At 43.4% G+C, this 19039-nt stretch overlaps 1 pseudogene; it reads left to right on the forward strand.

Moving 5' to 3' along the window:
- Positions 1-545: 545 nt before the first annotated feature.
- On the forward strand, positions 546-9580 carry LOC129150531 (mitochondrial import inner membrane translocase subunit Tim23B-like; annotated as a pseudogene).
- Positions 9581-19039: the final 9459 nt, after the last annotated feature.

Here is a 19039-nt window from a genome sequence, read left to right on the forward strand (position 1 = left end):
AGAAACAAACCCTGGTCTGATTTCTAGAGTGCTCTAGATCAGTGGTCGGCAAACTGCGGATCGCGAGCCACATGCGGCTCTTTGGCCGCTTGAGTGTGGCTCTTCCACAAAATACCACGGCCTGGGCGAGCCTATTTTGAAGAAGTGGCGTTAGAAGAAGTTTAAGTTTAAAAAATGTGGCTCTCAAAAGAAATCTCAATCGTTGTACTGTTGATATTTGGCTCTGTGGGCTAATGAGTTTGCCGACCACTGGTGTAGATGATTAAAATACTCCGCAAGACCCACTTCGGCTCTTGTAGGACCATTAGGCGGGTCTGAGAACAAAGGGTCTGGAAAAGCGGAAGTACGAGGCTTAGCGGACACCGGCCGAAGGTCAGCGTGTGAAGGAGTCGGCAGCCTGAGGCGGGGGTGAGGGGTGACGGCCAGTTTGCTGCTGCGAGACCGTGGAGGGCGGCGGGGGAGCGGCAACAAGACCCCAGGGGGGTTGGCCGGCTTTTTCGGAGCCGGTGGAGCCGGCTACTCGCACGCTGACTGGTATGAATCCTCTCTCTCCTTATTTAAATGTGGATCCACGGTATCTCGTGAGGATACAGATGAGTTTATTTTACCAACTGGAGCTAATAAAACCCGGGGCAGATTTGAACTGGCCTTCTTTACCATTGGAGGATGTTGCATGACGGGGGCTGCATTTGGGGCAATGAACGGTCTACGGCTAGGATTGAAAGAAACCCAGAACATGGCCTGGTCCGAACCAAGAAACGTACAGATTTTGAACATGTGGCGAGGCAAGGGGCACTTTGGGCTAACACTCGAGGTTCTCTGGCTTGGCTTTATAGTGCATTTGGTGTCATCATTGAGAAAACACGAGGCGCAGAAGATGGCCTCAATACAGTAGCAGCTGGAACTCTGCCGGGCACGTTGTATAAATGGACAGGAGGTCTTCGGGGGCAGCACGAGGTGGTCTGGCAGGACTGACACTCACTAGCCTCTATGCATAGGTAACAACTGGGAGCACATGAAGGGCTCCTGGCTGCAACAGTCACTCTGAAGATTCTGCCAACTTTGACTAGAGGACACTTCAGTAGCCATCCAGATCAATTTATGAGTCAGTCTGGAGTTCTCTCCTGTACCTACAAATAGTTTGAAAAATTGTGCAGATTTCCGAATTGCTGTGATGAAGATGGTTGACTAGACTGGCTCTCCTTCCAGCCATTAGTGAGTTGAAGCCAAAACCCTTTGGTGGCTGAGTAATATGGTTCTTTTTCAAGATCTTGCACCTGTTCTCTTTGTTACCTCCTGAACTGGAAAACCACTTACTGCCATCATTCAGGTCATTCTTGTTGTCAGTACTCTATCACCATGTTTGTTCATTTAATGATCCAAGACTGTAAGTTGCCTTGTATCCCCAAAAAGTGTGAAAAACCAAAGTCCAAATAAACCCCACAAAAAACACAAAGGGTCTGGAGGGAAGTGCGCACCTCCCTGGATTCCAAGAGTTGCCTGTGTCCCTACATTCCATCCAAAGAATATGCCTGTCCTTGGGGCTCATGGGGAAAGTGAAAATCTAATGATGACAAACCCAGGTGCCACGGACAATAGTCCACCCCTAGGAGGGCCAAAATTCTGGCTCCCAAGGACAAAAGGGCTCACTCATCCAGACTCAAAAGGGAAACAAAAGAGAAAATGTCAGAGGGCCTGAGCCCACTGGGGTGCATCAGGCCAGGGCCTCCGAGAGGGATGGAAGATAAATGGAACAGGTCCCGCCGAAACCGGTTTGGCTCAGTGGATGGAGCGTCGGTCTGCGGACTGAAAGGTCCCAGGTTCAATTCCGGTCAGGGGCATGTACCTTGGTTGCGGGCACATCCCCGGTAGGGGGTGTGCAGGAGGCAGCTGACCGATGTTTCTCTCTCATTGATGTTTCTAACTCTCTATCCCTCTCCCTTCCTCTCTGTAAAAAAACATCAATAAAATATATTTTTAAAAAAATGGAACAGGTCCCCTGTGTCCTCCAGTGGAAATAACAAAACTCATGGGACACCATGGGCAGTGATGGGAGGGTCTGCCTATCAACAACCGTGAAATCTGGACACTATCCTTCTCCAGTAACTCCCAAAGAGAGGTAAAGAGGTCTAAGCCTTGGGGTCTGGGCCGAGGAGGCGCCGCCATGTGGAAGAGTCTCACTCATGCTCAAGGCACCTACGAGAAGGGACTCCCGCAGCCATCAGGTCAACTGACCAAAGTCAGGACCCAAGGGACTCTGGTCTCCACCTTCCATCCAATAAAGGACAGAGAAAGAGGGAAACCAGGTCAGAGCCAGCCCAACATTCTCCTCAGAAAGGAGGGGTTAGACTGCCTTTCCCTGAGGAACCCATCTCCTGAGTTTTAAGACTGGTGGCCACACTAATCGCCTTTAACTGGCTGACAGGAGCCCGGTGTTTCTGCTCCTAATGAGAGAGAGAGAGAGAGAGAGAGAGAGAGAGAGAGAGAGAGAAGAGAGAGAGAGACGGTTTCGCTTACTGTTCCGTAGATCTCATACCATTCTGTAGATCTCAGTGGGACCTCCAAGATGATGCCAAAATTCCTAGTCGGTCCGCGTTCGTTGTCTTGCAAAATTGAAGAATGAGTTCAGGGACAAAAATGGTAAGTGAAAGCAAAGTTTATTGAGAGATATATGTACTCCCTGTAGCAGGGAGCAGTAGGGAGGGGGCCCAAAGCAGGTTTCCAGTTAAGATTCTTTGTCTAGGGCAGTGATGGGCAACCTTTTGAGCTTGGTGTGTCAAACTTCGCCAAAAAACTGAGCATAACTCAGGTAGTGTCACTTTGAGGAAAAAACATTATTTCTCAAATGTTTCATCCTCAGGAGCAGCAAATGTTTCATCCTCAGCATGCGGCCGCCTCAGCGGCCACGTGTCATCAGAAATGGCTACTGACACGCGTGTCATAGGTTCGCCATCACTGGTCTAGGGGTAGATAATATGTATTGTTGGCTGCTGACTGGTTCTTTAATATATATATTATATATATATATATATATATATATATATATATATATATATATTAATATATATATATTATATATACACACACACACACACACACATACATATGTGTGTGTGTGTGTGTGTGTGTATTGATTTCAGAGAGGAAGAGATAGAAACATCAATGATGAGAGAGAATCATTGATGGGCTGCCTCCTGCACACCCCACTCAGGGGATCAAGCCCACAACCCGGGCATGTGCCCTGACCGGAATCGAACCATAACCTCCTTGTCCATAGGTTGAAGCTCAACCACTGAGGCACACCAGTCAGGCATGATTGGTTCTTTCAAAGAATTCTGCCTTAGCAACATCTATACATTTGAAAGCTCAAGTTCCCACAGGTGTGAGGACCTGACTGAGGACTGCCACTTCAGGTCTGAGGTGAGGTCACTGTTCCCACCTAGCCAGGTCTAGTCCCCCCACCCCCACCTCCCACCTCCCTAACCCAGCCAGGTTTCCTTAGCAACTCCTGCCTTGCTGGTGAGAGAGAATCATTGATTGGCTGCCTCCTGCACGCCCCCTACTGGGGATGGAGACTGAAACCTGGGCATGTGCCCTGACCAGAATCGAACCCATTACAGCCTGGTTCCTAAGTTGACGCTCAACCGCTGATCCTCGCCAGCTGAGTGTGACTGGTCTATTAGGGTTTCCATTTCTTCCTGGTTCAGTCTAGAAAAGCTGTGTATGTTTAGGAATTTGTTCATTTATTTCAGGTTATCAAATTTGGTGGTGTAGAGCCTTTCATAGTATTCTTGTATAGTCCTTTGTATTCCTATGTTGTTTATTTTAACTTCTCTCCTTTCATTTGATTTTGTTTATTTGATTTTATTTATCTTCTCTCTTTTCTCCTTAGTGAGTCTAGCCAGAGATTTGTCAATTTTGTTTATGTTTATAAGAACCAGCTCTGGGTTTTTAAAAAATACTTTTTATTGATTTTAGAGCAAGAGGAAGGAAGAGGAAGAGAGAAAGAGAGGAACATTGATGAGAGAGAGAGAAACATGGATAGGCTGCCTCCTGCTCACCACCTAATGGGGATTGAGCCTGCAACCCAGGCATGTGCCCTGACTGGAAACCGAACTGGTGACCTCTCAGTACATGGGATGATGCTCAACCAATTGAGCCACACCAGCCAGGGTGAACCAGTTCTGTTTTATTACACTTTTCACTGTCTTTTTGTTCTCTATTTCACTAATTTCTCTTCTAAACTTTAGTCTTTCTTTCTTTCTAGTGACTTTGGTTTTCATTTGTTTTTCTTGTTCTATTTCTTTAAGGTGTAACATTAGATTGTATATTTGGGATTTTATTTTATTTTTTGTCTTTTGAGGTATGTCTGTAAAAGTATAAACTCCGCTCTTAGTACTGCTTTTGCTGTATCCCAGATATGTTAAGTCATGTTTTCCTTTCCTTTGTCTCATGTACCTTGTGACCCCCTCCTTCTCTTCTCCTTTGACTCAATAGTTGTTCAGTAACATGTTGTTGTTAATCACCTCATATTTGTGTGTGTTTGCCCCCAGCTTTCTTCTTGTAGTTAATTTCCAGTTTAATATCATTATGGTAAAAAACATGGTGGTATAATTTCTTTTAAAAAATATTTATTGATGAGAGTATTACAGATTTCCCCCTCTTGCCCCCCTCATTGCCCCCTTCCACCCAGTTGCTGCCCTGCCCCAGGCCCTTACCACCCTATTGTCTATGTCTATAGGTAATGCATATATGCAAGTTTTTTGGTTAATCTCTTCCCACCTCCCCTTGGCCCCTTCCCTCTGAGATTCATCAGTTCATTTCATGCCTCTGGTTCTATTTTATTCTAGTTTATTTTGTTCATTAGATTCCTTATTCATTTATTTTGATTTTTAGATTCAATTGTTGACAGATATGTATTTATTGACATTTTATTGTTCATATTTTAAATATTTTTTCCCTCCTCCTTCTTCTTCTTAGTAACTGCTTTTCTCTTGCTGCTTTTAAGATCCTCCCTTTGTCTTTAACCTTTGGCATTCTAATTATGATGTGTCTTGGTGTGGACCTCTTTGGTTCCTCTTGTTTGGGATTCTCTGGGCTTCCCACACTTGTAAGTCTATTTCTTTCACAAGAGAGGGGAAGTTTTCCAACACTACCTTCATATTTTTAGATTCTTTTTTTTTTCTGTTCTGATTGAATATTTTTGCTTCCTCATATTCTAAATTATTGGTTTGATTCTCAGAATTCTCTACTCTCTACTATTGAATCCCTGTAAATTATTCTTTATTTCAGTTAGTGTATGCTTAGTTTCTGACTGATTCTTTTTCATGTCTTTGATGTTCTCACTAAGGTTCTTGAAATTCTCACTAAGTCCCTTGAAGCTCTCATTGAAATCCTTTAGCAACCTTATAACCATTGTTTTGAACTCTGTATCTAGTAGTTTGCTTCCTTCCATTCCATTTAATTCTTTTTCTGTTCTTTTATTTGTGACATGTTTCTTTGTCTCCCACATTTTGGCTGCTTCCCTGTATTTGTTTCTTTTTTTAAAAAATGTTTTTTATTGATTTCAGCAAGGAAGGGAAAGGTAGAGAGAGATAGAAACATCAATGATGAGAGAGAACCGTTGATCAGCTGCCTCCTGCACATTCCCCATTGGGGATTGAGACCACAACCTAGGCATGTGCCCTGACCAGGAATCAAACGGTAACCTCCTAATCCAGTGATGGCGAACCTATGACACGTGTGTCAGCACTGACACACATAGCCATTTCTGATGACACGCAGCCGCTGAGGCGGCCGCATGCCGAGGATGAAACATTTGCGAAATAATGTTTTTTCCTCAAAGTGACACACTACCCGAGTTATGCTCAGTTTTTTGGCGAAGTTTGACACACCAAGCTCAAAAGGTTGCCCATCACTGTCCTAATCAAACGGTTCACAGGTCGACACTCAACCACTGAGCCATGCCTGCAGGGCTTCCCTAGTTTGTTTCTATGTACTAGGTAGAGCTGCTATGTCTCCTGGAATGAGTAGAGTGGCTTTGTGTAGTAGGTGTCCTGTAGGGCCCAGTGGCTCAGCCTCCTCAGTCACCTGAGCTGGGCACTTTAGATTCTGCCTTGTGTGGGCTGTGAGCACTGTCATGTTGTAGTTGAGCCTTGATTGCTATTGGTATCAAAGGGAGGAATTGACCTCCAGGCCAATTAGCTATGAGTACCAACCGCCACTACAATGGAAGAGCTACTGTGCAAGAGACACTCCTATGGAGTAGGACTTGCTTCATTGGGGCTTTGGTACTCACTGAGTCTGCCCCTTGAGTGTGTTGCTTATGGATGTGTAGAGTTGTAGTCTGGATGGTCTCAAGCTGTCCACCAGGTATACTGGCTCTGGGGCCTCCTGGGAGGTGAAAAATCAGCGATCTGCAGATGGCTGCTACTTGTGTTGGGCTTGGAAATGCTCAAGCTGAGAAGCAAGGCAAGCTGCTAGTAATGGATCTTGGGCCTCTTATTTATCATTATGGGGCATACTGACTCCAGCTGCTGCTTGTTTGTGAGATTTTAGGAAAGTCTGAAGCCTGAGCCAGGCAGGCCATTCACATGGAAAAGCTGCTACAAACAGCTTGTTTAGGCTGCAAATTGGAGGAGGCTGGGTGTCAGGTAATCACAAGGGCAGAATGAATGGTGTGAGCCATGATGATGAAAACTCAGATATGGCTGTCAGTCAGCTCTGTAACGAGGGACATCTCAGCATAGGAACAATGACCCCTGCAAGCACCCATCTGGGAGAAAGCTGCCCCAGGTTCTTGCTCTGATGCCAGACTATCCAGTTCCTCCCTGTATGTTTCTGGATCCCCCTAAGCTGTTGCCCTGGCGCCAGTCCTTTAAGAGGAACTGCCTGGGTCTCCAGAAGACTCAGTATCTACTCAGCCATAATTCCCACTAATTTTTACAGCCTGAAGTTACAGAGACTTCTCTTCTCAACTCTGGAATCCTAGGCTGTGGGTCTGGTGTGAGGCTGGGACGCATTGATCATCACAGGAGGCCTCCACAGGCAAGCTATCCCTCCTGATTGAAGAAAACACTACACGTGGGTGTCAGATCAGCCTGTGCCGTGCCTCTGCCCCTTCTACCAGTCTCAATTAGCTGTAGGACTTCCATTCAGTCAGATTTCAGGTGGTTCTGAATGATGGTTGTTCTATATATTAGTTGTAATTTTGATTTGGTTGTGGGAGGCCATGAATACTGGCATTTAATTACACCACCATCTTGGTTCTGTGGTATATGATTTCAATATTTAAAATTTATTGTGGCTAGTTTTGTGCCCCAACATATAAATTTTGAGAATGTTCTGTATGCACTTTAGAAAAATGTGTATTCTGTCATTTTGAGATGGAACATTCTAAAAGTATTAATGAATCAAACCCATTTGATCTAGTGAGTCATTTAAGTCTGATATTTCCTTATTGACTTTCTGTCTGGATAATCTGTCTACTGCTGTCAGTGGGGTATCTATGTCCCCTTCTATAACTGTACTATTGTCAACTTCCTCTTTGAGGTCTGCTGGTAGTTGCTTTGTATACTTGGGTGCTCTGATTTCAGAGAAGAAGGGAGAAGGAGAGATAGAAACATCTATGATGAGAGAGAATCATCAATTAGCTGCCTCCTGCACACTCCCCTATTGGGGATCAAGTCCACAACTCAGGCATGTGTCCTGACCAGGAATTGAACCATGACCTCCTGGTTCATAGGTCAACACTCAAGCACTGAGCCACACTGGCTGGGCTGGTTGGGTCTTATTTTTAAATCCATCCAGCTGCTCTGTGACTTTTGGTTGGTGAGTTCAGTTTATTTACATTTAGGATATTTGTTAATATATGAGAACTTACTACAGCCATTTTTTCCTTTGTTTTCTTTATATCCATTGTTTCTCCTTGTGATTCTTTCCATTTTAATTTGTCAGTTTTATCTTTTTTAATGTTTTGTGTCAGCACTGAATTATTTTGTGTGGTTACCATTAGGTTTATGTATAATGTTTCATACATACAGTAGTCTTGTTTCTTCTGATTTCCTCTTATCTTCATTCACCTGTACCTGTTCAGTCCTTTTCCTCCTCTCACCCAAGGACATGTTTTCCATTTATTTTTAAAGAGAGAGAGAGAAACATCAAATGGCTGCTTCCTGCAAGCACCCTGCATGGGGCCAGGGATTGAACCTGCAACCCACGTGCGTGCCCTTGACTGGAAAATCAAACCTGCAACCCTTTGGTGCATGGGCCAACATTCTAACCACGTAGCAACACCAGCCAGTGCACAAATTATTCCATTTTATGTTGTTTATTCATTAATTAACAAATGCAATAAAGTTATTTATTTATTTTTAAAGATATATTTTTATTGATTTCAGAAAGAGAAAGGGAGAGGGACAGATATAGAAACATCATGATGAAAGAGAATCATTGATTGGCTGCCTCCTGCATGCCCCCTACTGGGGCTCAAGCCCGCAACGCATGCATGTGCCCTTACCAGGAATTGAACCGTGACCTCCTGGTTCATGGATAGATGCTCAACCAGTGAGGCACACAGGCCAGGCTGTCATCAATTTTGACAGGTTGAATAAAATGTGTCCTGGAGAAGGTATTTTTGCATTGATATAATTAGGTAGTTTCTTAGTCACCTATATATTTTTTAAATAATTTTATTGTTGAGAGTGTTACAGATATCCCCCATTTTACCTCCTTTGATCCCCTTCACCCCCATCCCAGGACTTCACCTGTCTATTGTCTGTGTCCATGAGCTATGCCTAATTTGTACTTCTAAATCCCTTCACTTTTTCACCCATTCCCCCCACCTCCTCCCATCTGGCAGCTCTCAATATGTCCTCTATGTCTATGAGTCTGCTTCTGTTCTGCTTCTTCATCCATTTTGATTTTTAGATTTAATTGTTGGTAGATATATATTTATTGACATTTTATTGATCCTATTCCTGTTTATCATCCTCCTCCTTCTTCCCCTCCCCTCCTTCTCCTTCTCCTCCTCCTCCTCCTCCTTCTTCATTACCAAATATGTTTTCCCATACAGTGGGCTCCCTTTTTGTTTTGTTTGATGGTTTCTTTTGCTGTGCAGAAGCTTTTTATTTTGATGTAGTTCCATTTGTTTATTTTCTCCTTAGTTTCCTTTGCCCTAGGAGATGTATCCTAAACATATTGCTATGAGAGATGTCTGAGATTTTCCTGCCTATGGTTTCTTCTAAGATTTTTATTGTTTCTCAACTTACATTTAGGTCTTTTATCCATTTTGAGTTTATTCTTCTGTATGGTGTAAGTTGGTGGTCTAGTGTCACTTTTTTGCATGTATCTGTTCAATTTTTCCAACACCATTTATTGAAGAGACTGTCTTGACTTCCTTGTATGCTCTTGCCTCCTTTATAAAATATTGGGTTTCTGTTCTGTTCCATTGATCTATATGCCTGTTATTATGCCAGTAACAGGCTGTTTTGATTATGGTGGCTTTGTAGTATAACGTGATATCTGGTATTGTGATTCCTCCAACTTTGTTGTTCTTTCTGAAGATTACTACAGCTATTAGGGATCTTTTTTGGTCCCATATAAATTCTTGGAGTATTGGTTCTAGATCTGTGAAATATGCCATTGGTATTTTCATAAGAATTGTATTGAATCTGTAGATTTCTGTGGGTAGTATGGACATTTTAATGATGTTGATTCTACCAATCCATGAACATGGTATATTCTTTCACTTATTTATATCTTCCTTGATCTCTTTTTTCAATGTCCTGTAGTTTTCCGGTACAAGTCTTTTACATCATTGGTTAAGTTTATTCCAAATATCTTAATATTTTGTTGCAATAATAAATGGGATTGTTTATTTAGTTTCTCTTTCTGAGAATTCATTGTTGGTGTATAAAAAAAAAGCCATATATTTTTGGGTGTTGATTTTGTATCCTGCTACATTGCCAAATTCATTTATTAAATCCAGTAGGTTTTTGGTGGAGTCTTTGGGGTTTTTTTTATGTACAATATCATGTCATCGGCAAATAATGAGTTTTACTTCCTCCTTTCCAATTTGGATACTTTTATTTCTTCTTCTTGTCTGATTGCTGTGTCTAGGACTTCCAGTACTATATTGAATAAGAGTGGAGAAAGAGAACATCCTGTCTTGTTCCTGTTCTTAGCAAAAATGGTTTTAGTTTTTGCCCATTGAGTATGATGTTCGCTGTAGGTTTGTCATATATGGCCTTTATCATGTTGAGATATGCTCCCTCTATTCACTTTGCTGAGAGTTTTTATCAAAAATGGGTATTGGATTTTGTCAAATGCTTTTTCTGCCTCTATTAAGTTGATCATGTGATTTTTGTCTTTCAATTTGTTTATGTGATGTATCACATTTATTGATTTGCAAATGTTGTACCGGCCTTGCATCCCTGGAATAAATCCCACTAGGTCATGGTGTATGATCTTTTTAATATATTGCTGAGGATTTATCCATCTGTGTTTATCAGGAATATTGGCCGGCTCGTAATTCTCTTTCTTTGTAGTGTCTTTATCTGATTTTGGAATTAAGATAATGCTGGCCTCATAAAAAGAGCTTGGAAGTGGTCCTTCCTCTTGGATTTTTGGAATAGTTAGAGGAATATAGGCGTTAGTTCTTCTTTGAATGTTTGGTAAAACTGCCCTGTGAAGCCATCCGGACCCAGGCTTTTGTTTGCTGGGAGTTTGTTTTTTTTATTATTATTACTGTTTCAATTGAATCAGTTTTTATTGGCCTATTCAAATTTTCTGATTCTTCCTGATTCAGTTTTGGGAGATTGTATTTTTGTAGGAATTTGTCTTTTTTATCCACATTGTCCAGCTTGTTGTCTATAGTTGTTCATAGGATTTTCTTACAATCCTTTGTATATCTGTGGTGTCAGTGGTTACTTACCGGCTTTCATTTCTGATTTTATTTATTTGGGTCCTCTCTCTCTGTTTCTTGATGAGTCTGGCTAATGGTTCATAGATTTTGTTTATCATTTCAAAGAAGCAGCTCTTGGTTTCATTGATTTTCTTGTATTGTTCTTTTAATCTCTATGTCATTTCTTTTTGTTCTAATCTTATTATTCCCTTCCTTCTACTTACTTTGGGCTTTTCTTATTGTTCTCTTTCTAGTTCTTTAAATTTAAGGTTAAATAGTTTATTATCAATTTTTCTTGTTGTTGAGGTAGGCTGGTAGTGGTATGAACTTCCCTCTCAGGACTGCTTTTGCTGTCACCCAGAGATTTTGGGGTGTTGTGTGTTCATTTTCATTTGTTTTCAGGAATTTTAATTTTTTTTCTTGATCTCATTGGTAACCCATTCATTGTTTAATAACATGCTATTTAGCCTCCATGTGTTTGAATGGTTTGGGGTGTTTTTACTGTAGTTGATTTCTAATTTCATTCCACTGTGATCTAAGAAGATGCTTGATATGATTTCAATCTTCTTGAACTTGTAGAGACTTTTTTGTGTCCTAACATGTGGTCTATCTTTGAGATGGCCCATGTGAACTTGAGAAGAATGTATATCTACAGCTTTGGGATGAAATGTTCTATAAATGTCAGTTAAATGTTCTATAAATGTCAGTTAGAGTCACTGTTTTCTTATTAATATTTTTGGGTTCTTTTAATCTTCACCCAAGGGTATTTCTCCATTGATTTTTAGAGAGAGTGGAAAAGAGCGAGAAAAACAGAGAAATATCAATGTGGAAAAAAAACACATAGATTGGTTGCCTCCTGTACATGCTGTGACCAGGGCCCAGCCCGGGAAAGAGCTTGCCACCGAGGTACATGCCCTTAACCAGAATCGAACCCAGGCCGGTCAAGGGCATGTACCGCAGGCCAATGCTCTATCCATTGAGCAAAACCAGCTAGGGCTCCTAGTTAATTTTTTGTTTGGAAGATCTATCCAGTGAAGTCAACAGGGTGTTAAAATCCCCTACTATGGCTCGGCTGGCATGGCTCAGTGGTTGAGCGTTGATCTATGAACCAGGAGGTCACAGTTTGATTTCCTGTCAGGGTACATGCCCAGGTTGTGGGCTTGATCCCCAGTGTGGTGTGTGCAGGAGGCAGCTGATCAATGATTCTCTCTAATCATTGATGTTTCTATCTCTCTCTCTCCCTCTCTCTTCCTCTCTGAAATCAATAAAAAATATATATTTTTGAAAATCTCCTACTATGACTGAATTGTTCTTGATCTCCCCTGAAGTCCTCTAGAAGTTTTTTTAAATAAATTTAGGTGCTCCTATATTGGGTGCATATGTTTACAATGGTTATATCCTCTTGTTAGATTGGTCCCTTTAGTATTATGTTGTCTTTTTTTTTTTTTAATATATTTTATTGATTTTTTACAGAGAGGAAGGGAGAGGGATAGAGAGCTAGAAACATCGATGAGAGAGAATCATCGACCAGCTGCCTCCTGCACACCCCCTACCAGGGATGTGCCCGCAGCCAATGTACATGCCCTTGACCGGAATCGAACCTGGGACCTTTCAGTCCACAGACCGACGCTCTATCCATTGAGCCAAACCGGTTTCGGCATTATGTTGTCTTTTATGATGGCCTTCATTTTGAAGTCTACTAGTATTTTGACTGATATGAGTATTGCTATCCCAGCTTATTTTTCTTTTCCATTTGCATGGAAAAATTATTTCCATCCCTTCACTCTCATTCTGTGTGAGTCTTTTGTTCTGATGTGGGTCTCTTGTAGACAGCATATAGTTGGGTCCTGTTTTTACATTCATTCAGCTACCCTATGTCTTTTAATTAGAGCATTTAACTCTTTTACATTTAAGGTTATTATTGATAGGTACTTATTTATTGACATTTAAAAATATACTTTATTGATTTTTACAGAGAGGAAGGGAGAGGGATACAAAGTTAGAAATATGGATGAGAGAGAAACATTGATCAGCTGCCTCCTGCACAACCCCTACTGGGGATCAATCCTGCAACCTAGGTACATGCCCTTGACTGGAATCGAACTCAGGACCCTTCAGTCCGCAGGCCGATGCTCTATCCACTGAGCCAAACCTGTTAGGGCTATTTATTGCCATTTTAATTCTGTATGCCCAGGTTTCTCTGTTTCTTCTCATTACAGCAGTCGCTTTAGCATTTCTTGTAATGCTGGCTTGATGGTGATGAACTCCTTTAGTGTTTTTTGTTTGTTTGTTTGTTTGTTTTTTGTTTGTTTTTGTCTGGGGAGCTCTTTATTTCACCTTCCATTTTGAATGATAGCCTTGCTGGATATAGTAATCTTGGTCTCAGATCCTTGCTTTCCTTTACCTTGATTACTTCATGCCATTCCCTCTGGCCAGTAGAGTTTCTGATGAGAAATCAGATGACAGCCTTCTGGGAGCTCCTTTGTAGGTAACAGTTTTCTTTTCTTTTGCTGCCTTTAAGGTTCTCTCTTTGTCTTTAATTTTTTGCATTGTAATTCTGACATGTCTGGGCGTGGGCCTATTTGGGTTCTTCTTGCTTGAGACTCTCTGAGCCTCCTGAACTTGTGTGACTTTTGTCTTCACCAGGTTAGGGAAGTTTTCTGCCATCATTTCTTCAAACACCTTCTCTATCCCTTTCTCCCTTTCTGCCTCTTCTGGCACACCTGCTATTCTAATATTGTTACGAACTTAAATAATGAAACCCACCCCCTGGCACCTGAGCTAAGGGTCAGGCTGACAACATACCTGCCTCTGGTATGGTGCGTTTCCAGGACATTGCTCTGCCAATGCCACTGGACTCAGCTGACAATAATGTAAAAAATGTTCAATGTCCGCGTCCCCAATAGGTTTCCCGCGGGGCCGCGGCCGGGTTGAGACCGTGGACCATGCAGGCGGCCGCGGCGCTGAGGTTCCTGCTCCTGGCCCTGGCGGGGGCCGCGGCCGGGGACGAGGCCCGAGAGGCGGAGGCCGTGCGGGCGCTGCTGGCCCGACTGCTGGGACCCGGGCCGGCGGCCGCCTTCTCGGTGTCGGTGGAGCGCGCCCTGGCGGCCGAGTCCGGCCTGGACACCTACCGCCTGAGCGGCGGCGGCGCCGGGGCGCAAGTGCGGGTGCTCGGCTCCACGGGCGTGGCCGCTGCCGCCGGCCTGCACCGCTACAAAAAAAAAAAAAAAAAAAAAAAAAAAAAAATGTTCAATGTCCCTTCCCAGGCTCTCGCTACATCAGCTTCTCTGATCTGCTGTGTATTCCTTCCTAGGTGTTCTTTATTTGTGCTATGTCATTCTTATTTCTGTTTTCATAGTTACTGTGTCTTTTCTCATGCTGTTGAGCATCTTTACCATCATTATTTTGAACTCTATAACAAATAAATTTCTTATCTCCATTTCATTTATCTCTTTTTCTGGAGAATTCTCTTGTTCTTTCATTTGGGGATTGTTTGTTTTTGTTTTTGTCTCCTCATATAGGCTGCCTATTTGGGTTTGTGACTATGTATTAGGTAGATCTGCTATGCCTCTCAATTTCTAGTGCAAGTGTCAAATGCTGTTTCTGACTAATTAAATCAGGAAAAGACTCAAAGCCTCTAGAGACCACCTCTGCCTGAAGACTGATTGGATTCAGTCTTTTTTTTTTTTTTAATTTCATCATTCTTTTGCTTTTTTTTTAAATAAATCTTTATTGTTCAGATTATTACAATTGTTTCTCCTTTTTTCCCCCCATATCTCCCCATCACCCGGTTCCCTCCCCCCCATTGTCCTTATCCATAGGTGTATGATTTTTGTCCAGTCTCTTCCCATACCCCCCACACAGACACCCCTTTCCCCCTGAGAATTATCAATCCACTCCCATTCTATGCCTCTGATTCTATTATGTTCACCAGTTTATTCTGTTCCTAAGATTTTTAATTCACTTGATTTTTAGAATCACTTGTTGATAGATGTTTGTTGTTCATAATTTTTATCTTTACTTTTTTCTTCTTTTTAAAGAATACCTTTCAGCATTTCATATAATACTGGTTTGGTGGTGATGAACTCCTTTAGCTTTTTCTTATCTGTGAAGCTCTTTATCTGCCCTTCAATTCTGAATGATAGCTTTGCTGGGTAGAGTAGTCTTGGTTGTAGGTTCTTGCTATTCATCACTTTGAATATTTCTTGCCATTCCCGTCTGGCCTGCATAGTTTCTGTGGAGAAATCAGCTGACAGTCGTATGGGTGCTCCCTTGTAGGTAACTAACTGTTTTTCTCTTGCTGCTTGTAAGATTCTCTCTTTGTCTTTTGCCCTTGGCATTTTAATTATGATGTGTCTTGGTGTGGTCCTCTTTGGATTCCTCTTGTTTGGAGTTCTGTGCGCTTCCTGAACTTGTAAGTCCATTTCTTTCACCAGGTGGGGGAAGTTTTCTGTCATTATTTCTTCAAATAGGTTTTCAGTATCTTGCTCTCTCTCTTCTGGCACCCCAAAAATTCGGATATTGGTACGCTTAAAGCCATCCTGGAGGCTCCTTATGCTATCCTCACACTTTTGGATTCTTCTTTCTTTCCGCCTCTCTGGTTGGGCGTTTTTTTCTTCCTCATATTCCAGCTCTTTGGTTTGACTCTTCGGGTGCGGTGGTCTACTCTGTATATTCTTTATTTCAGACAGTGTATGCATAATTTCTGACTGGTCCTTTTCCATTTTTTTAGTATTCTCATTTAGGTCCTTGAAGGTCTCTTCAAGTTCCTCAGCGGTTTTTAGAAGATTCTTGAGTAACCTTATAACTATGGTTCTGAACACTGTGTCGTCCATTAGTTTACTTTCATCTATCTCTCCTACTTGTGACATACTCCGATGTCTCCACATTTTGGCTGCCTCCCTGTGTTGATGGAGTGGCTTTGTGTGGTCGGTGACCTATAGGGGCCAGTAGCTCAGCTTCCCCAATCACCCTAGGTGGTCGCTCTTGGTACTCCCCTTTGTGGGCTGAGTGGAAAGTCTTGTTGAAGTTAAAAGCCCTGATTGCTGTTGGTACACTGGGAGGAATTGACCTCCGGTCCAATTGGCTGTGAGGGCCTGCTGTCTAAATAACGGAAGAATTGCTGTGCTGGAGACACAGTAGGGCTTTGGTGCTCACTGAGTCTGCCTCTTGAATGTGTCCCTTATGAGTGTGGTTGAAATCTGGTGACGTCCACACCGACAGAAAAGTCACTCTCGGACTACGCCGAGAGTCCCTCCCGTAGGCGTCTGGGTCCCCCGCATGTCCCCAGAAACTGGAGTTCAGAGTGGTTGGGATTGTTGGTATCACTGGCGGGAGTTGATCTCCAAGCCAGTTGGCTGTGAGGATCAGCAGTGTCTCGGCTGGGAGAGCTTCTGTGCTCAGCTTGGATGGGGCGGAGTCTCAGGGTGGTGCAGACAAGCTTTGGTTTCCCATCTGCTCTGCCCTAAGAGGGGCGTTTTCTCCGTGCCTGAATTAATGGCTGCGCGCCTCTGAGAGAAGGCAGCTTTCGAGCCTCTCCCGCTGCCTACCAGACCAGTTTCTCCCCAGCTGGGGCTTTGTTTTTCTCCGGAATGAGAAATCCAGTCACTGGGAGGGCTGTGCTCAGCTTGGATGGGGCGGAGTCTCAGGGTGGCGCAGACAAACTTGGTTTCTGTTCGTGCCGCCCTAAGAGGGCCGGTTCCTCCGTGCCCGAATTAATGGCTGCGCGCCTCTGAGATAAGGCCGCTCTCAAACCTCGTCCGCTGCCAAACAGCCCAGTTTCTCCGACCGCAGCTGGACCTCAGTGCAGTCGGGCGGCCCTGCTTTTCTCCCAAAAGAGAAAGCTAGCCACGCAGCGTCAGCTGCCCTCCCTCTCCGCGTGCGCAACCCATGAGCAAGCCTTCCGCGTATTCAGCCGCCCGCCCTTTCCGCGCTCACGGATCTCCGCACCTCCACAGCTCCTGAGGCTCAGCGTCCCCCTCTCTGTTTTTCTCTAGTTGTAGGTTTTCCACTCTGCCAGCTATCCGGTGGTTCTGGACGGTGTGCACTCTGTTTTCCAGTTGTAGTTTCAAAATTGTTGTGGTAGGCAACAGTTAGGTGTTTACCTTATGCCGCCATCTTGGTTTCTCTCCCCAGTCTTTTTTTTAAATTTAATAAATATTTATTGTTCAGATTATTACAGTTGTTCCTCTTTTTTCCCCCCATAGCTCCCCTCCACCTGGTTCCCATCCCACCCTCTTCCCTTACCTCCCCCGACTGTCCTCATCCATAGGTGTACAATTTTTGTCCAGTCTCTTCCCACACTCCCCACACCCCTTTACCCCTGAGAGTTGTCAGTCCACTCCCTTTCTATGCCCCTGATTCTATTCTATTCACCAGTTTATTCTGTACATCAGATTTTTAATTCACTTTATTTTTAGATTCACTTGTTGATAGATATTTATTGTTGTTCATAATTTTTATCTTTACCTTTTTCTTCTTCTTCCTCTTCTTATAGAATACCTTTCAGCATTTCATATAATACTGGTTTGGTGTTGATGAACTCCTTTAGCTTTTTCTTATCTGTGAAGCTCTTTAGCTGACCTTCAATTCTGAATATGTCAGTTTGGCTGCGTAGAGTACCCTTGGTTGTAGGTTCTTGCTGTTCATCACTTTGACTATTTCTTGCCACTCCCGTCTGGCCTGCATAGTTTCTGTTGAGAAATCAGCTGACAATCGTATGGGTGCTCCCTTGTAGGTAATTAACTGTTTTTCTCTTGCTGCTTTCAATATTCTCTCTTTGTCTTTTGCCCTTGGCATTTTAATTATGATGTGTCTTGGTGTGGTCCTCTTTGGATTCCTTTTGTTTGGGGTTCTGTGCACTTCCTGGACTTGTAAGTCTATTTCTTTCACCAGGTGGGGAAGTTTTCAGTCATTATTTCTTCAAATAGGTTTTCAGTATCTTGCTCTCTCTCTTCTTCTGGCACCCCCATAATTCTGATGTTGGTACGCTTGAAGTTGTCCCAGAGGCTTCTTACACTATCTTCAAATTTTTGGATTCTTTTTTCTTTTAGCTTTTCCAGTTGAGTGATTTTTGCTTCTTTGACTTGATTCTTGCGTTCCTCTAGTTTGCTGTTGGGTGTCTGTATAATATTTTTTATTTCAGTCAGTGTATGTTTAATTTCTAGTTGGTCCTTTTCCATATCCTCGAGGGTCTTGCTAAATTTATCGGCCTTTTTTAGGAAATTCTTGAAAAACCTTATAACCGTGGTTTTGAACTCTATCTCCAGTCATTTGTTTTCCTCCATTTCTTTGGTTTTTGATCTGTTTCTTTGTCTCCACATTTTTGCTGCTTCCCGGAGTTGGTAGGGTAGCTTTGTGTGCTAGTTGTCCTATATGGGCCAGTGGCTCGGCCTCCCCAGTTACCTGAGGTGGACACTCTTGGTGCACCCCTTTGTGGACTGTGTGTACAGCCTTGTTGTAGTTAAGTCTTGATTGTTGTTGGTATCAGTGGGAGGAGTTGACCTCCAGGCCAATTTGCTGTGAGGATCAGCTGTGTCTACGCTGGGAGACAGCCTTATTCGACTAGACTTGCAAAATTGTAAAAGCCTCTGTGCTCAGCTTGGATAAGGCAGAGTTTCAGGGTGGAGCCTACAGCCTTGGCTTCCTGTCAGCCCCACCCTATGAGGTTCCTAGGTCTCAGTGTCCCTCGGTACTCACTGTAAGCACCTCTGAGAGAAAGGTGCCTTGGAGTTTCGCCCACTGCCAAACAGTCTAGTCTCTCCCCCAATGAATTTGGATTCCCAGATTCTCGCCCGGAACTGGGGTTCAGTGCAGTTGGAACTGGGGTTCAGCACAATCTGGAGCTTTTGTCTCCTTCCTGCTAGGGCAATTCAGCGGCACAGTCAACAGTCCATCCTCTGCGTGCATTCACGTGCACGCCTCCGGAGCTCTGCCTTTCGGCGCTCCCCTGAGTTTCCGCCTTACAGCCCAGGTTCCCCCAGTATGAGTCTGGGTCCCCAGGGTCTTGCCCAGAACTGGGGTTCAGTGCAGTCAGAGCTGGGGTTCAGCACAGTCTGGAGCTTTTATCTCCTTCCCGCTAGAGAATGCCAGCCAGGCACTCAGCCGCCCCGTCCTCTCTGGCTCCGTCCTCTCTAC

The sequence above is a fragment of the Eptesicus fuscus genome, chromosome 10, assembly GCF_027574615.1.
Source record: "Eptesicus fuscus isolate TK198812 chromosome 10, DD_ASM_mEF_20220401, whole genome shotgun sequence".
Lineage (NCBI taxonomy): Eukaryota > Metazoa > Chordata > Mammalia > Chiroptera > Vespertilionidae > Eptesicus > Eptesicus fuscus.